At 40.7% G+C, this 19,879-nt stretch overlaps 1 long non-coding RNA gene across 1 annotated transcript; it reads right to left on the reverse strand.

The window, feature by feature from the left end:
* Window positions 1–424: 424 nt before the first annotated feature.
* LOC134343469 (uncharacterized) lies at window positions 425–19,583 on the reverse strand. The gene is made up of 3 exons (XR_010017233.1): window positions 19,506–19,583; window positions 937–1,022; window positions 425–518 (listed from the first exon to the last, which is right to left on the reverse strand). It is a non-coding gene; the product is annotated as an uncharacterized LOC134343469 (long non-coding RNA).
* Between the last annotated feature and the right edge of the window lie 296 nt (window positions 19,584–19,879).

Genomic DNA, 19,879 nt, shown 5'->3' on the forward strand with positions numbered 1-19,879 from the left:
TGACTTTGAACATGGAATGATTATTGGTGCCTTGGTGCCAGATGGGGTAATTTGAGTTCCTCAGAAACTGCTGATCTCCTGGGATTTTCACACACAGCAGTTTAGAGTTTAGAGGGAATGGTTTCTCTTTCCACAGATGCTGAGTACTTTGATCTGTTGTTGCTTTATTTCAAATTGCCCGTACCTGCAGTGTATTTATTTTTCATTTCATTTTTCTTGGAACAATTCAGTAAAAATATTAATTCTAAAAAATATTATTTGATGTTTCTTGGATAGGTGTTTACAAATAAGACATAAAATAGTTGTGTAAATACTAATTTACTTGTTAAATAAATTACTGAATACATGTTCATTTAATTTGCATGTATACCTGTTTGAGTCTTGCTTTGAAACATTAACTGTTTATTCCCTTCCATAGATGCTGCCAGAATTACTGAGTTCCTGCAGATATCTTGTGTATGTAACTCACTTAAATTGCCACATCCTTGCCAAAGATGAAGTATACTGGTAAAACTGCACTGGAAGAGAAGCATAATGTAAATTAACAGTTCAGGGTAGACTGTTATACAAGGTATTGTAACTTGGAATAAGTCTTAATATAAATATTCCAAGATTCTTTGCAACTATACAATTTTATGTAACTTCATTGACTTGTGTAATTAGTAGAGGCAGAAAAATCAAGTTTTCAGCTATATTACACATTAATTCATAACTATCAAAATTTAGTTCATTTCTGGATTGCTTATCCACTTAAGTGACACCAAATCGTATTATTCCTTTCTAACCATGTGCATTGTCACTTCTGAAATCCCACTATTACTCTTTATTCCTCAAAAGAGAAATGGCAGCTATAGTGACCACTGAGTGGCCCAATTGAACAATTTTTAACATGTAAACAATGGCTTACTTTTGTTGTCTTATAGTAGGAAAAGTTACCTTTGCATTTTGAGGTTTCAATATGATGCATACACATTGAGCAATTGTCAGTATTTTTGAATCTGTAGTTTGTATGGACAGCCAATCTGCAAAACAAAAATATAGTGTCACAAGATATCAAAATGAATTTGTTAAATTGTGCTAAGAGTTTGAAATTCTACTGGTAGGGTAGAGAAATTGAAAGAAACATTCATCTAAGAACAACATATTCCTATGATGAAACAGTCACAAGAAGCTTAAGGATCACTTGAATGATACTTTCTTTGATGAATCCTTTGGCCTGGCTTTATAATTATCCCTGATTTTAATTTCTCCTCACTTAACAATTGTGCCATTAGCAATCAAATCTGTAAGCTCTGGTATTCACTCCATAAAGCTCTCTGCCTCGTTACTTTTATTTCATACTTTGAAATACTGTTTAAAGTGTTTATTTTGATTGAGCTTTGGTTGTCAGGGCTAATATCTCCACTTACGTAAATATTAATTACTTTCTTATGAAGTTATTAAACGAATACAAGTTATTGTTATTATTAAAGACGTGGATGTGAGCAGCACGGTAGTGTAGTGGTTAACACAATGCTATTACAGCCCCAGCGACTGGGGTTCAATTCCCATTGCTATCTGTAAGGAGTATGTATGTTCTTCCCTTGACCACGTGGGTTTCCTCCCACATTCCACAGACACACAGATGGGTTAGTGTGTTAATTGGTTACATGAGCGTTATTGGGCCAGAAGAGCCTGTTACTGTGTTGTATCTCTACATAAATTAAATAATCTTAGAAATGTTGTAATGAATATAGTGTAGTTCGTCTTTCTTATTCAACGTTTTCTGATTCTTTACCACTGTGACTACTGTAAGATTTCATTACTACCACTGGAAAACTCAAAAATTTGTCTGATTTTTCTTTTTGTCTGTATCTTAACATGTGTGGAGCAAGGATCAATTCAAAACAGTGAGAGCAGTGGTCACTTACAACAAAGGGATTGGATGCTGGTGAATGAATAGTATCTACCTAATGGTGAGCTGAAATAATATTAGAAGCTGCATTTCCATTCAGACATAGTTAGCTGGAAACATTTGAAATGGAACAGTCTCTGTGTGGAAAATGCTAAAGCTTTTCCATGTATGAGAAATGGATTTCATTCCTCTTCAAACCATAGGGTTCTTCCTTGATCTTAGGACAGCTACTGGTAAGGAAAGTGATTTGTCACATAGAGATATCCAAAGGAAACTTCAATGATTTTCTTCTGCTTGCATGATTAAATTATTCGATTTTCACATATAAAGCTCTGCATGTGGGGGTGTGAGTAGATCCCAGCTGATAGCAAATCAATGTTTGCAACAATATGCGTATCTTCATACATGCTGTATCTGTGCAAGAATTGATCTAAATGAATAATGAATATCACTTGTGATTAGTATAGGCACCTCTGTTACTGTATTTCATCACTCACTCCGAGAGTGAGAAGAGATTCCACTACAAATTGGTGTCCATTTTTGCTCCAAGGTAATGCTCTTCACTTGTTCCTTCTGCTTGCTTCGTGATGGAGTACCCATCTAGTTCAGGGTTTCTCAACTGGGGTTCCGTGGAAATCTGGGTTTCTGTGAGAGATCGTGATTTTAAAAAATATATTGTTTTTTGAACTTCACGAAACATGGGATGGTTGCGCTTGCAGTGATGGTTAGTAGGCAAGCAGACCCGTTAGCAGTCTCGTTCAAGGTCTCTCAGCCCACTGTGGCAGTGCGCATTGGGACTGTGTTTATTTTCAGTTTTTAACGCGAGATAGGAGAGGCCGCTGATAAGTGGTGAGCTCTGTATTGCATGGAGAGGAGGACAGCAGGCTGATAATTAGTGAGCATGCATTCCACAGAGGGGAGGATGGTAGGCTGATGATGAGCATCAAGTGCATTTTCTGAGCATTGAATGAATTCTTGGGCTGTAACGTCAGCACCTCCTTCCCGAATTACCTCCCACAACTTCCCCTTCCGTGCCCCTGACTGATGTATGGGAGCAAACAACTCTACTGGTGCTATAGAAAATTGGAGGGAAATTTTCATTCTAAAGTCAGTCCAGTGTGTCGATTTTTAAAGAGGAGGATTCTAGGCCCACAGACAATTCTGGTAAGGTTAATGATGAAGAATTACAATCTTCTAAGTCATTTCACTGCATTAGTGCAACAATGGAAACAAAAAAGTCTGTCGTTTTTATCAAAACTATAGAAGTTTATTTACACAACATATATACAAAGTACAAACATTCAGTATTTACAAGGCGGTGAATAAATTCAAATTAAAATGATTACTACTATCTATAAAATAGTTAATTCCCAGGGGGAGGGGCATCGCTCCTGGTCATCCCCCACCGTACACATTGTGACTGTATGCTCCCTCTCCAAGGACAGCCAGGCACAAACATCTCCTCGGAAGAGGGGCAGGCAGTTGGCCCTCGCAGAGCCCTCAACTTTCCGCCGCCTAGACCCGTGAATACCCATCTTGGTCAGGCCCAGGGGCAAGCCCACCAGATCCTCCTCCCAACGTGCACCCTTCCACACTGGGTGTCCGTATATCGGGAGCACCGGGCTGAAGTGCAAGCAGAACCTGAGCAGCAGCCCCTTCAGATACTCACACAGGGACTGCAACCTCTCACACTCCATGTCAGTGTGTACACTGACTCTTCCCGACCACAGAACAGACAGGTGGAAGGGGTGTCAGTGAACCTGCTTAACAATCGGTTGCATGGTGCTGCCCGATGCAACACCCTCCACCCCAGCTGCCTAATGTACAGTAGAAGGATCCCCTGCACGAAGAGATTTCGCTGGGCACCCCCTCCGCTGCCAGATGGTAAAACAGATCGCTCAGATGAGTCTGGTCAGCAGACAAAGGCAAGGAAGTAACAGGTGTGCAGGAGCAACCTATACAAGATACGCTTTGGAGTGTCCCAGAAGGGTATGGTGGGCATCCTTGCAGAACGGCTCACAGAGTGTTGGACCCCGCCCCCCCCCCCCGCCCGTGCGCTATCCTGAGGCCTGGGTCCGACAGGCAATTCCGGCTAATCAAGAGGTGGTGCAACTGGAACCCCTCCACTTCCCCAAGTCCCCTCGACACCCACCATGATAGGACGGCGAGCAGTCCCCCACCAGTGCAGGAGCACCCTGTCTGGATGAGACTAGAACCCATACCCTCAACAGCTCTCAGTAAAGCGAGGCAGTTCCTTCAAAGCGGCGCGGCTGATGCTGTCTGCTGGAAGTCCCGTGCCCTCCTGCAGGCAATGTCCCTGGCAGAGAAAGTGTGTTAGTTATCTGAGAGGGTGGTCACTGTACAGGTTTCTCTGCAAGGTCCTGAGGTAGAGAGCCATCAGCTGGGTGCACACACACACCACTGACTGACCACCCTCCGCAATTGGAAGACCTGGGACCTCAGCAGAGACCCAATGCCCCCTGTTGTCCCAAATAGTCCACCAGCCTTTTCTGGGTCCTGGAGACAAAGAAGTGGGCAGGACTAAAGAACTCAGCCGGTACCATATCCTTACAATGAAAGCTACTTATCAATGGGTTTTATACGGACTGGTGATCCAAGTCCTGTTCTACTGTGCCAAGTCTGCAGCAAACAACTTACAAATGCAGCAATAGCTCCAGAAAAATTGAAAAGACAATTAACTACAAACCACAGCCATGTGACAGGCAAAAGTACTGATTATTTTAAACTACTGTTGGAATCTCAAAACAAACAGGTTGAAGCATTTGAAAATAAAGTTACAGTCGGTAAAGAGACTCAGGAAGCAAGTTATTTTGTAGCTTTAAGACCAGTTCACTCAAGAATGTTTTAAAAACTGTGAAAAGCTGGACAAAGACCACACTAATCTCCTGCTAGATATAGAAATCTGGTGGTTTACCAGAAGAAGAGTTCGCAACAGGGTGTTTGAGCTGAGAGGTGAAGTGCAGGAGTACTTCTAAGAAAGTAATTGTCCACATTTTGCTGAGTGCTTTGAAGATGAAGAATGGCTGCAGAAACTAGCCTACTTAGCAGACATCCTTCATCACGTGAACCAGTTGAACAAGTCTCTGCAAGGCCCTGGAGAAAATGTTTTGACTTCAAGTGACAAGATTCTTGAATTTAAAAGGAAACTCAATCTTTGGAAAAATCACAATACAAACAGAGATCTTGAAAGGTTTCCATTGCTGCTTGGGCTTGAGAGTGAGGAAGGATATCAGAAAATCTTGAGTCTTATTGAAAACCACCTGGAAGAACTGCAGAACAAAATTGAACTCACTTTCAACACAACTGCATGACTGGGTGAGGGACCCATTTCCTGAATCTACTGCTCAGCCTGTGAACTTGACTTTGAGAGAAGAGGAAGAATTTTGTGAGCTGCAGTCTGATTGTGCATGCGAGATGCGATTTACTGACCAGCCCCTGAACACGTTTTGGACTTCTGTGAAAGAAGAGTATCTTGCATTGCATAGAAAAGCAATGAATATTTTGCTGCAATTTTCAACTTCTTACATTGTGAGCAAGCTTTTTCTTGTTTAACAAGCATCAAGAGCAAGGATAGAATTGTCTCATTTCAGTTGAAGTTAAAATCCATGTGTGCTTATCTCAAATTCAACTCAGAAATGAGAAATTTATTATGTTTGCCTAATCAGTTTTTAAAATTTATGAAAGATGAAAGAAATAGTACCTTCAAGAAGCATAAGCTAAGCTTAACTATCTGTTTTTTTTTCAAGAAAGATTGATTTAAAGATTCATTCTCTACTCAAAACAGTATTGTTAATTATTTTTGGATTATTATTTCTACAACTTACTGATCATGCTAACGCACAATGAGCTGTAGGTATAACAATTTTTAGGCAAGGGTTCCCTGCAACCTGAAAATTACTTCAAGGGTTTCTCCAGAGCAAAAAGGTTGAGGAAAGCTACTCTTGGCAATGAGGAGCTGTATCCTCCTGGATCATTCTTCCACCAATGCTTGATCAAAACTCAGACTAGGAACACATTTCTTACAACTTATCCTCATGCTAACTTCTTCTGCTTTTTAAATTACCTTGTTTTCTTTCTTACTCTATTCTGATAATGGATCTTCAATTTGAAATTATTAATTTGGTCACAAAAAAAAAGAAAATCTGCAGATGCTGGAAATCCAAGCAACCCATAAAATGCTGGAAGAATTCAGTAGGCCATAGTCTTGGACCAAAGCATCGACCGTAGTTTTTTCATATATGCTGCCTGACCTCCTCAGTTCCTCCAGCATTTTGTATAGTTGCTTGGATTTCCACGGTCTGCAGATTTTCTCTTGTTTGCAATTTGATTACTTCACTGCGAAGTCTCTTCCAGGGATACCTACCCTGAAGACATTTAAATCTTCCTTCGATGGGAGCTCAGTGAAATTCTCTCTCACTGCTCCCCCTCAGTGATCTCTGCTGCCCTCCGACTCTTTGACCACGTGCTTACCCAGACCCGCTACCACAGCCGTGTATCCTTCCTGGGAACATGTCTTTGCTGTTAGCTCGTACCACTTATTAACTTTGTTTCTCTTTCCACAGATGTTGCCAGATCTGCTAAGTGCTTCCAGTTGTTTTTCTTGCATTTGTTTTCACTTCAGATTTCAAGCATCTGTGCTTTGTTGATTTTTTTAAAGTCGAATATGTTTTATAGATTATGGAACATTGAACTGTACAGTACAGGAACAGACCATTCGGCCCACTATGCTGTGCTGAACAAGCTAAAAAGCAAATCAAAAGCACCCAAACATTAATCCCTCCTACCTACACTTCCATCCTCCTTACATCCATATGTTTATCCAAATGTCTCTTAAAAACCTCTCATGTATTTGCCTCTGTCACCATACCAGGCAACCCATCCCAGGTATTCACGACACTCCGAGTGAAAAAAACTTGCCCCTCGCATCTCCCTTGAATCTACCCCCTCTCACCTTCAATGCATGCCCTCTGGTATTAGACATTTCTACCCCGGGAAACAGATACTCTCTGTCCACTTTATCTATGTTTCTCATAATCTTGTAAACCTCTGTTGGATCTCCCCTCAGCCTCCTGCGCTCCAGAGAAAACAACCGAAGTTTATCCAGCCTCTTGGGGTAACACATGCCCTCTAAACTAGGCAGCATCCTGATAACGCACACAAAATGCTGGAGGAACTCAGCAGGCCAGACAGCATCTATGGAAAAAAGTACAGTCGACACTTCAAGCCAAGTTCCTCCAGCATTTTGTGTGCGTTGCCTGGATTTCCGGCATCTGCAGTTTTTCCTATGTTTAGCATCCTGATAAACCTTTTTTTGCACCCTCTCCAAAGCCTCAACATCCTTCCGATAGTAGGGTGACCAGAACTGTACACAATACTCCAGATGTGGCCTAACCAGACTTTTATAAGGCTGTAGCATAACCTCTTGACTCAAGGAAGCATTCCATAAACCTTCTTAACCACCTTAATGACCTGTGTAGCCACTTTGAAGGCTATGAATTTGGATCCCAAGATCTCTCTGCTCAGCAACGCTGTTAAGGATCTTGCCCTTAACACTGTACTGTCTCCTTGCCTTTGCCCTACTAAGGTGCAACAACTCATATTTATCTGGATTAAACTCCATCTGCCATTTCTCTGCCCATATCTTCAACTAATCTATATTGCACTCTAATCTTTGCCAGTCATCCATACTACCCACAACTCCACCAATCATCCACAAATTTACTAACCCACCCTTCTACATTTTCATCCAGGTCATTTATATACATCACAAACAGCAGAAGTTCCAGCGTAGATCCCTGCGGAACACCACTAATTATAGACCTCCAACTTGAACAAGTCCCTTCAACCACTACCCTCTATTTTCCAGGCACAAGCCAGTTCTGAGTCCCAACAGCCAATTTGCTGTGGACCCAATGCATCTTAATCTTCTGGATTAGCCTCCCATGCGGGCCTTTGTGAAATGCCTTACTAAGATCCATCCATTGGCTTACCCTCGTCAATCCAGATTTCAACTGCTCTCTGTGTGGAGTGTATGCATTCTCACTGTGACGGAATGGGCTTCCTCTGTGCGCTCCAGTTACCCCCCAGATCCCAAAGGCTGTGAGTGGTAAAGTTGAGCATTGTTGATGATGAATGTGGGGAAAAACTTAAAAGAACATTAATGTAGAATTAATGTAAATTCCTTGTTTATGGTCTGTAGTGACCATAATGTTCTCAACATCAATCTGTTGTACAGCATTGGTCACAGACTTCTTAGCACAAAAAGTACCCTCCATCCTCATCTTCTGCCTTCCAGTACCAGGCTAATTTTATATCAATTACCAATTTGCCTTGGATCTCATTGGTTTTAGATCTGTGTCCTTTGTGGAAATTCATTAAAATTCTTACTGGAGTCCATTTAGATTAGATCAACTGTATTTCCCACATCAATATATTGACTGCAGAGCAGGAAACAGCTACAGACCATCCGTGTTTTGTTTTAGGATGGCAGAATGTAATAAGCAGAGTAACATATGAATCAATGCTTGGCTCTGAACTATTTACTGTTCATATTGGTGTTATATAAGCATTCACTTCACATGGGACATGAGCAGTAAAATGAAAATTTGCTGATGAAACCTGGAATGTCCTGTGTGCCTGCTGTTTTACAGGGTACAAAAATAAAAGAAAAAACAAACTTGATATCGGGGCATTTAAGGTCAGTCGGCATCCAGCAAAGATACTAAAGTTGCAGTTGCCAGAACTATTTACACAAGTACACAACGGTGAGGGATTGAGTAGAAAATGCAGCTTTAAGGCCTACTCCACTATTCAACAATGTCACAGATATGTCACTTGTTCTCTCTTATTTCCTGCCTTGCATAATTTCTCTTCATTCCTACAGTCTGAGAACTAATGTCGTCCTTTTCAATATATATCTGAAGCCCATCTGGGTATGGAATTCCATAGCTTCCTTTCACCCAGTAGCACTCACATCTACAGTGATGAAGTGTTTTGAGAGGTTGGTCATAACTAGACTGAACTCCTGCCTCAGCAAGGACCTGGACCCATTGCAATCAGCTTATCGCCATAATAGGTCAATGGCAGACGCAATCTCAATGGCTCTCCACATGGCTTTAGACCACCTGGAAAACACAAACACTTATGTCAGGAAGCTGTTCATCGACTATAGATCAGCATTTAATACCATCATTCCCACAATTCTGGTTGAGAAGTTGCAGAACCTGGGCCTTTGTACCTCCCTCTGCAATTGGTTCCTCAACTTCCTAACTGGAAGATCACAATCTGTGCGGATTGATGATAACATATCCTCATCGCCGACAATCAACACTGGCGTACCTCAGGGGTGTGTGCTTAGCCCACTGCTCTATTCTCTATATACACATGACTGTGTGATTAGGCATAGCTCAAATACCATCCATAAATTTGCTAACAATAGAACCATTGTTGGTAGAATCTCAGGTGGTGACGAGAGGGCGTACAGGAGAGAGATATGCCAACTAGTGGAATGGTGCCACAGCAACAACCTGACATTCAGCGTCAATAAGATGAAAGAGCTGATTGTGGACTTCAGGAAGGGTGAGACAAAGGAACACATACCAATCCTCATAGAGGGATCAGAAGTGAAGAGAGTTCCTGGGTGTCAAGATCTCTGAGGATCTAACCGGGTCCCAACAGATTGATCTAGTTATAAAGAAGACAAGACGGTGGCTATGCTTTATTAGGAGTTTGAAGAGCTTTGGTATGTCAACAAATTCACTCAAAAACTTCTATAGTTGTACCGTGGAGAGCATTCTGACAGGCTGCATCACTGTCTGGTATGGAAGGGCTACGAACAGGACCGAAAGAAGATGCAGAAGGTTGTAAATTTAGTCAACTCCATGTTGAGTACTAGCCTACAAAGTACCCAGGACATCTTCAGAGAGCGGTGTCTCAGAAGGCAGCTTCCATTACTAAGGACCTCCAGCACCCAAGGCATGCCCTTTTCTCACTGTTAACATCAGGTAGGAGGTACAGAAGCCTAAAGTCACACACTCAGCAATTCAGGAACAGCTTCTTCCCCTCTGCCATCCGATTCCTAAATGATCATTGAATCTTTGGACACTACCTCACTTTTTTTTATAACATACTGTATTTCTGTTTTTGTATGTTTTTTAAAATCTATTCAATATATGTAATTGATTTACTTGTTTATTTATTATTATTATTATTTTATTTGTTGCATTTTTCTCTCTGCTAGATTATTTATTGCATTGAACTGCTGCTGCTAAGTTAACAAATTTCACGTCACATGCCGGTGGTAATAAACCTGATTCTGATTCTGAGCTTCCCATCCTTCCTTATGGAAGAAACTTCTCCACAACCTTCACTAAATAATTGTGTTCAGATCCAGGGAACATGACCTCTTATTCCATACTCTTCACACAATATTTCCCCTCCGCCTTGATGACGAGTAGGATAAGAACAAGAAGACACTTAGAGTAACTTAGCTGCTGGAGGAGAGGAGTAAGAGGACAAGACCGTGTCCGACCCTTTAACTCAGTACTCTTACATTATCCATTTCTCACACTACAAATACAGGGTACCCATTTCCTTATGATCAATGAGTTAGCTAGACCTTGTACGTTGCTTCTGAGGATCAGCACACCATCTCATTTGAGCCCTAAGCTATCCTGTGACGAGCTGCTGTATGCTATCCAGTGCACTCAAGACCTTTATTTCAATAAAAACAGAGGAAGCTCAACATTCAGGTCCAGGAAATTTGTACATATAATATCTTGTTGGCAGTCTATTTTAGAATCTAGAATACTTTGTATGCATCACTCCCAATTTCATTACAACCACCACTTTCTGTGCCCAAAGACCTTGGAAACTCAAGGAAATTTGTCAGATTTTAGTCTGTTTAATATCCCTTTTTGCAATTTGATTGCTAACAATAACTACTTCAAGTTCTATATCCTCATTAGACCCTTGGCTCCCTATTACTTTCTGTATGTTTGTTGAATATTCTGCTGTGAAAATAAATGAAAATATTTGTTTGAAAGTTCTGACATTTCTTTGTTCTTGCATTTTAATTTAAAAAAAAACAAAGTTCAAAGTAAATTTATTATCAAACTACAAAAATGTTACCATACACTACCTTGAGATTAATTTTCATGCAGGAATTTACAGGGAAAAATAAAATACACTAGAATTTATGAAAAACCATCCATAGACAGGCAAACACTGGCACAAAACCGATGTGCAGAAGAAGATAAACTATGCAAACAGAAATTATTGCTGAGGAACTTGAGCTCTAAGGAGTCCTTGAAAGTGAGCCTTTAGGTCATAAACTTAGTTCAGAGTAGTGGTGATTGATGCCTATGTCAATGAAGCCAAAGGGCTATACTTCATTAAGAGTTTGAGGAAAATTGGAATGTCACCAAAGACTCCAGCAAATTTCTACAGGTGTACTGTGGAGAGCACTCTGGTTGTGTCAGCTTCTGATATGGAGGCACCAATGCACAGGATCAAGAAAAGCTTCAGAAGATTGTAGACTCAGCAAGCTCAAGTATGTGCACCAGCTCCCCCACCCTTGAGGATATCTTCAAAAGTTGGTGCCTGAAAAAGGTGACATTCTTGATTAAGGACCCTCTCTATCCAGAACAAACCCACTTTTCATTACTCCTCAAGGAGTAGGTGCAGGAGCCTGAAGAACCACACTCGTCATTTTAGAGATGGTTCCTTCCCTCCGCCATCAGATTCTGAACAGTTCATGAATCCCTGAACACTACCTCATTATTTTACTCTATTTACTTATTTTTTATATAATTCTCATTGAAACTCAATAGAGTTTTTTTACATGTTGTATTCTATTGCTGCAACAAAACAACAAATTTCACAAAATATGTCAGAAATAACTTTGAAAGGAACAGGTGTCTTTTCACAACTCATTTCCTTTTCACATACTTTAAAAGCATTTATAATCTAATTCTCATCTTTTATTTTCTCCCTGATTCTTAGAACTCTTCTAATTCTTTATTCATCTTGGCAAGTTTAGATAGTTCTTTTATTAGCCCAAAATTATTGTTACCTAAAACCTTTGTTAAAATCAAAATGGAAAACCTCAACCAAACTTTTTCGCTTTATTATGCTGATTGACAACTTCTGAGAATTCGCTGTTTCCTTTGTTCCATGCTCTTTATTGAAGAAAACAGGCACTGATATTTAACCTTAGAAGGAAGGAAATCTGTGCATTAGCCGATACTTTAATAAAATAAGAATTGCTGTCTTTATAGAAAGTATGGGTGTTAATGGGATACAACTTCAGACTGGAATCCATCTGACTAGTGCAGTACATCATTATTCTCTTTTAATGGATGTGAAAATGGTCCCCTATGGTCAGGTAAAACTAATTCTACAGTGTGTGTAAAAAATGAAATTATGCTATTTATTGCAGGGAGTACCTTAGTTATGATAGGGTTCTGTTCCTAAGATCACTTTGTAAACTTAGCTGTTCATAATTTGAAAATGAACAAACAAGTGAAGATTGAAAAGAACCATGGAAGGGCTGTGATGGGAGAGTGAGCAGATGTGGGAAGAATGGCCACCAGTTGGGTGGGTCTGTTCAGGGCTCCCAGCTCTGCTCAGCGTGATTCAGCTGCTGTTTGTTGCAACTCGGAGTAGAGGGGGTGGAGTTTTAGAGAGAAGGCACGCAGAGATGCCCCAGTCCCAACCAGCAAGACCACCTCTATCCATCCCACTGATCTCCCAAATGCTTTTTTGCAAGTGCAAAATGCCCTTGAGTTGGGCATTTATAATTCAGGGAGGGCTTGCTGCAGTTCCAAAAGGTCTAATGTCTTCTTCAAGTACAGATAAAAATGTCTCCTTTCTGGCTTTGCCCAATAAGGGGGTGATGGAGTTGCTCTGAAAAGCATATGTGCTCCCTGTTCAACATATCAGAATTTAGAAGGCCAAATATTACATGAAATGTAATATTTGGCCAATTTCTGAGCACAGTGGAGCTTAATTATTGACATCAGCACCAACACGCGTTTGGTTCCGAGTCATGATACAGCTACTTACGCATACAAACAATCAACCAGTACATATTTGAGTTAGGTTTATTAATGATATGTTGTTTTAAAAAATATTTCATTTGACCTGTTATTGAGTACAAAAGTAATGAGAAAAGTACATTCTATTTTTGCGGCAGCAATTTCCCTTGAAGTTTGCTCATTAGAAAAATCTAATTTGTGCAGCATGGTGAGATTCCTGCACAGGAGAAAATGCAGTCAGTGAAGAATAACTGTCTGCTCATGTGGAATAATTTCCATTTTGTGTTCTTTGAACCTGCAGGGAATTTACAAAGATATTGCACGTGCATTTTTATGTAGTAATGACTTAAACTAGAAAACTGAAATGTCAGTCATTCAGTGACATGAAAAAGAAACCCCTGATGTCTTGTGTAAAACCACAGGACAACAGAGCATTCTTTTAAACTTATGAATAATAACCCTACATAAATAACTGGTTATGTAGCAGGAGGCTGTTCAGATCTGCAAATGTTATTTTCAATATTGCTGTTCAAAAGCCTTGCAGGCTCTGAAAGTCTACACACAGAATTTTCAATGACAGACCAGTGTCCTGAGTCATGTATTGCTGGATAGTTGTGCCTGTTGCAGAGGATAGATCCATTTACCACCAAGACAATTTAATATTAATGATGCATAAAAGTCAAAGGCATTGTGGTTTCAGTGAAATTCATCTTCTTATCCTAGCGATGGTGGGGTGGATTGACGATCTTGAATCTTCCAGCACTTTTCATGGTTCCAATGGAAGCAAGTTATTAACGCTGGAATTAAGACTGAGATTGAAGTACAGTACATTAAACACATGAATTAATGTGAAAAATTAATTCAAGCTTCTGGCTGTCCATTAATGAACTATCATTTGAAAGGCAAATGGCCACCTCCTTGATATCAACAGTTCCTGGTCGAATTGTGCCCCAGTATTTAATTAGTATTGGTATATCTATTATACAGGTTACAAAATGATGTACATAGAGCCCACCTGACTCAGCCTGCTTTATTGAATAGTATTCATCTTAAATGATCAAGCTCACTTTATTAAGGGGCTGGCCCTTCAGCCCACATTGTTGTGCCAAACCAATTAAATTAGTAATCAAAAGGTCTACCAAACTAATCACTTCCGCCTATATACTTCATTTTCCTCACATATATGTACCTACCTAAATGTATTTTGAAAGTCTCTAATGAATCTGCCTCTACCACTAATCCAGAGAGCACATTCCAAGCACCCACAACTCTCTGTGTAAAAAAAAATTACCCATCACATCTCCTTTGAAATTACTGCCTCTCACCTTAAATGCCTGCCCCCTGGTTTCAGACATTTCAACCCTGGGAAAAAGATACTGTCTGTCTATTCTATCTATGCTTCTCATAACCTCTATCAGATCTCCCCTCAGCCTCTGCCGTTCCAGAGAAAACAAACTAAATTTGTCCAACCTTTCATTATAGCACCTGCTCTCTAATCCAGCCAGCATCCTGGTAAACTTCCTCTGCACCCTCTCCAAAGCCTCGATATCTTTCCTATAATGGGTTCCACAGAACTATATGCAATACCTCAGATGCAGCATAGCCAGAGTTTTAAAAAGCTGCAACATTATTGCCTGACTTTTGAACTCAATGACTTGACCAATAAAGGCAAGTATGCCATGTACCTTCTTAACAACCCTATCAACCTGTGTAGCCACTTTCAGTGAGCTATGAATTTGTACCCTAAGATACCTCTGCTCATCCCAACGGTTAAGGGTCTTGCCCTTAACTATTGTGATGAGCAGAGGTATCTCTGTACTGTCTCTTTATGTTTGATCTGTCAAGATACCTCTCACTCAATGTCATCAAAACCAAGGAGCTGATTATTGACTCCAGGAGGAGGAAACTAGTGGTTCATGATCCAGTCCTCATTGGGGAATCAGAGGAGAAAATGGTCAGCAACTTTAAATTCGTCAGTGTTATAATTTCAGATGACCTTTCCTGGGTCCAGCATGTAAATGCCATTATGAAGAAGGCAAGGCAGTGCCTCTACTTCGCTAGAAGTTTGCAAAGATTTGACATGACATTTGGGATTGTATTACAGACCACCCAATAGTCAACGAGAATTGAAAGAGCAAACCTGCAGAGAGATAGCAGGCAACTGCTGGAAACATAAAGTTGTGGTGGTAGGGGAATTTAATTTTCCATATATTGATTGGGACTCCCATACTGTTAGGGGTCTAGATGGTTTAGAGTTTGCAAAATGTGTTCAGGAAAGTTTTCTAAATCAATATATAGAGGGACCAACTAGAAGGGATGCAATATTGGATCTCCTGTTAGGAAACGAGTTAGGACAAGTGACAGAAGTCTGTGTAGGGGAGCACTTTGGTTCCAGTGATCATAACACCATTAGTTTCAACTTGATCATGGACAAAGATAGATCTGGTCCTAGGGTTGAGGTTCTTAACTGGAAGAAGGCCAAATTTGAAGAAATGAGAAAGGATCTAAAAAGCGTGGATTGGGATAGGTTGTTCTCTGGCAAGGATGTGATCGGTAGGTGGGAAGCCTTCAAAGGAGAAATTTTGAGAGTGCAGAATTTGTATGTTCCTGTCAGGATTAAAGGCAAAGTGAATAGGAATAAGGAACCTTGGTTCTCAAGGGATATTGCAACTCTGATAAAGAAGAAGAGGGAGTTGTATGACATCTATAGGAAGCAGGGAGTAAATAAAGTGCTTGAGGAGTATAAGAAGTGCAAGAAAATACTTAAGAAAGAAATCAGGAGGGCTAAAAGAAGACATGAGGTTGCCTTGGCAATTAAAGTGAAGGATAATCCAAAGAGCTTTTACAGGTATATTAAGAGCAAAAGGATTGTAAGGGATAAAATTGGTCCTCTTGAAGATCAGAGTGGTCGGCTTTGTGCGGAACCAAAGGAAATGGGGGAGATCTTAAATAGGTTTTTGCGTCTGTATTTACTAAGGAAACTGGCATGAAGTCTATGGAATTAAGGGAAACAAGTAGTGAGATCATGGAAACTGTACAGATCGAAAAGGAGGAGGTTCTTGCTGTCTTGAGGAAAATTCAAGTGGATAAATCCCCGGGACCTGACAGGGTGTTCCCTCGGACCTTGAAGGAGACTAGTGTTGAAATTGCAGGGGCCCTGGCAGAAATATTTAAAATGTCACTGTCTACAGGTGAGGTGCCGGAGGATTGGAGAGTGGCTGATGTTGTTCCGTTGTTTAAAAAAGGATCGAAAAGTAATCCGGGAAATTATAGGCCATTAAGTTTAACGTCGGTAGTAGGTAAGTTATTGGAGGGAGTACTAAGAGACAGAATCTACAAGCATTTGGATAGACAGGGACTTATTAGGGAGATTCAACATGGCTTTGTGCGTGGTAGGTCATGTTTGACCAATCTATTGGAGTTTTTCAAGGAGGTTACCAGGAAAGTGGATGAAGGGAAGGCAGTGGATATTGTCTACATGGACTTCAGTAAGGCCTTTGACAAGGTCCCGCATGGGAGGTTAGTTAGGAAAATTCAGTCGCTAGGTATACATGGAGAGGTGGTAAATTGGATTAGACATTGGCTCAATGGAAGAAGCCAAAGAGTGGTAGTAGAGAATTGCTTCTCCGAGTGGAGGCCTGTGACTAGTGGTGTGCCACAGGGATCAGTGCTGGGTCCATTGTTATTTGTCATCTATATCAATGATCTGGATGATAATGTGGTAAATTGGATCAGCAAATTTGCTGATGATACAAAGATTGGAGGTGTAGTAGACAGTGAGGAAGGTTTTCAGAACCTGCAGAGGGACTTGGACCAGCTGGAAAAATGGGCTGAAAAATGGCAGATGGAGTTTAATAAAGAGAAGTGTGAGGTATTGCACAATGGAAGGACAAACCAAGGTAGAACATACAGGGTAAATGGTAAGGTACTGAGGAGTGCAGTGGAACAGAGGGATCTGGGAATACAGATACAAAATTCCCTAAAAGTGGCGTCACAGGTAGATAGGGTCATAAAGAGAGCTTTTGGTACATTGGCCTTTATTAATCAAAGTATTGAGTATAAGAGCTGGAATGTTATGATGAGGTTGTATAAGGCATTGGTGAGGCCGAATCTGGAGTATTGTGTTCAGTTTTGGTTACCAAATTACAGGAAGGATATAAATAAGGTTGAAAGAGTGCAGAGAAGGTTTACAAGGATGTTGCCGGGACTTGAGAAACTCAGTTACAGAGAAAGGTTGAATAGGTTAGGACTTTATTCCCTAGAGCATAGAAGAATGAGGGGAGATTTGATAGAGACATATAAAATTATGATGGGTATAGATAGAGTGAATGCAAGCAGTCTTTTTCCACTGAGGGAAGGGGAGAAAAAAACCGAGGACATGGGTTAAGGGTGAGGAGGAAAAGTTTAAAGGGAACATTAGGGGGGGCTTCTTCACACAGAGAGTGGAGGGAGTATGGAATGAGCTGCCAGACGAGGTGTAAATGCGGGTTCTTTTTTAACATTTAAGAATAAATTGGACAGATACATGGATGGGAGGTGTATGGAGGGATATGGTCCGTGTGCAGGTCAGTGGGACTAGGTAGAAAATGGTTTGGCACAGCCAAGAAGGGCCAAAAGGCCTGTTTCTGTGCTGTAGTTTCTATGGTTTCTAAACTTCTATAGGTGTGTGGTGGAGAGTATATTGACTGGTTGCATCTTGGCCTGGAATGGAAACACCAATGCCATTGAATAGAAATTCCTACAAAGGGTAGTGGATGCAGCCACCCAATAATGGGTAAAGCCCCTGCCACCATTGAGCACACCTACATGGAGCACTGTTGCAGGAAAGCAGCATCTATCATTCAAAGTTCAAAGTAACATTTATTATCAGGGTACATATGTGTCACCACACACAACCTTGAGATTGCTTTTCCTGCAGGCATACTGAGCAAATCTATAGAATAATAACTGTAAACAGGATCAATGAGCAACAAACTGTGCAAATGCAATTATAAGTAAATCGCAATAAATAACGAGTATGAAATAACAAGCTAAAGGGTCCTTAAAGTGAGACCATCCATTGTGGAAACACCAGAAATAGAATAAATGTTGCTTGCCCCTTTTGCTCGAGAACCTGATGGTTGAAGTTTAGTAACTATTCTTGAACCTTGTGATGTGCGTCCTGAGGCACTTGTACCTTCTACCTGATGGCAGCAGTGAGAAAAGAGCATGGCCTGGGAGGTGAGGAGCTTTGATGATGGATGCTGCTTTTCTACGACACTGTTTCATGTAGATGTGCTAAATGGTTGAAAGGGCTTTACATGTGATGTACTGGGCCGAATCTTAACTTTTGTAGTACTTTCTATTCAAAGGCATTGGTGTTCCCATGCCAAGCCATAATATAGCCAGTCAACATACTTTCACCCACACGTATATAGAAGTTTGCCAAGGATTTTGACAATATGCCGAATCTCTGCAGTGTCCTGAGGAAGAAGAGGTGCTGTTGTATTTATATGATGGGATCATCAAAGACTCCCATCATCCAGGCCGTGCACTAGTCTCATTACTGCCTTCAGGAAGAAGGTACAGGAGTCTCGGGACCCATACCATTAGGTTTATGAACAGTTATTACCCCTCAACTATCGGGTTCTTGAACCAGAGATGATAATTTCACTCAATTCACTCACCCCACCACTGAATTGTTCCCACCAACTATGAACTGATTTTCAAGAACTCTTTCATCTCATGCTCTCAAAATTGATTGCTTTTTAATTTATTATTATTATCATTACGATTTTATTTTGTGTTTGCATAGTTGGTTGTCATTTGCACCTTGGTTCTTTTTCCATCCTGATGGGTGTGGTCTTTCATTGATTCTATTGTGTTTCTTGGATTTCCTGTGTATACCCACAAGGAAATGATTGTCACAGTTGTGCATTATATGATGACATACATTTACTTTGATGATAAATTTACTTTGAACTCTGAACTTTGAACACTTTACACTGGGTTAGGTTAAACGACATCTGCCATTTCTCTGCACATACCTGCAACTGATCTATATCCCGCTGTATTCTTTGCCAGCCTTCTACACTATCCACAGCATCACCAATCTTTGCATCATCTGCAAACTAACTTGCCCATTTCATCCAGGTCACTTACATACATTACAAACAGCAGAGGTCACATTACAGATCCCTGCAGAACACCACTCATCACAGACCTCCAGCCAGAATAAGTCCCTTCAACCACTACCTTGTGTCTTCTATAGGCAAGCCAGTTCTGAATCCAAATAACCAATGGATCCCATGCATCTTAATCTTCTGGATGACCCTCCCGTTTGGGACCTTGTAAAACACCTTACTAAAATCCATGTAGACAATATCTACAGGTCTACCTGCATCAATCACCCTCATCAACTCATCAAAAAATTCAATTGAGATATTAAAGCACAACTTGTCCTGCATAAAGCCTTGCTGGCTGTCCATAATTAGACCTTGGTTTTCCAAATCCTCATAAGTCCTATTCCTAGGAATTCTCTCCAGTAACCTCCTTACTACTGATGTGATACTCACCAGTCTACCAGTCTATAGTTTCAAGCATTATCCTTGGTTCCCTTCTTGAATAGTGGAACAACATTAGCTACTTGCCAGTCCTTTGGGACCTCACCTGAGGGGACACAAAGATATTGGTCAAGACCCTAGCAATTTCTTCACTAGACTCGCACAATAACTTGGGGTATATCCCATCAGTCCCTGGGGACTTATTCACATTAAAGCTCTTTAACAGACCCACACTACCTCCTCTTTGACCTTAAAATGTCCTGGCATATTACTGCACTCTGCACTGATCATCCTATTCTCCATGTCTTTCTCCTTAGTAAATACTGATGTAAAGTACTTGCCCACATCCTCCACCACATCTAAGCAAGTGTTCTTTCCCTCCCCCC

Source organism: Mobula hypostoma, chromosome 3, assembly GCF_963921235.1.
Source record: "Mobula hypostoma chromosome 3, sMobHyp1.1, whole genome shotgun sequence".
In the NCBI taxonomy this organism is placed as follows: Eukaryota; Metazoa; Chordata; class Chondrichthyes; order Myliobatiformes; family Myliobatidae; genus Mobula; species Mobula hypostoma.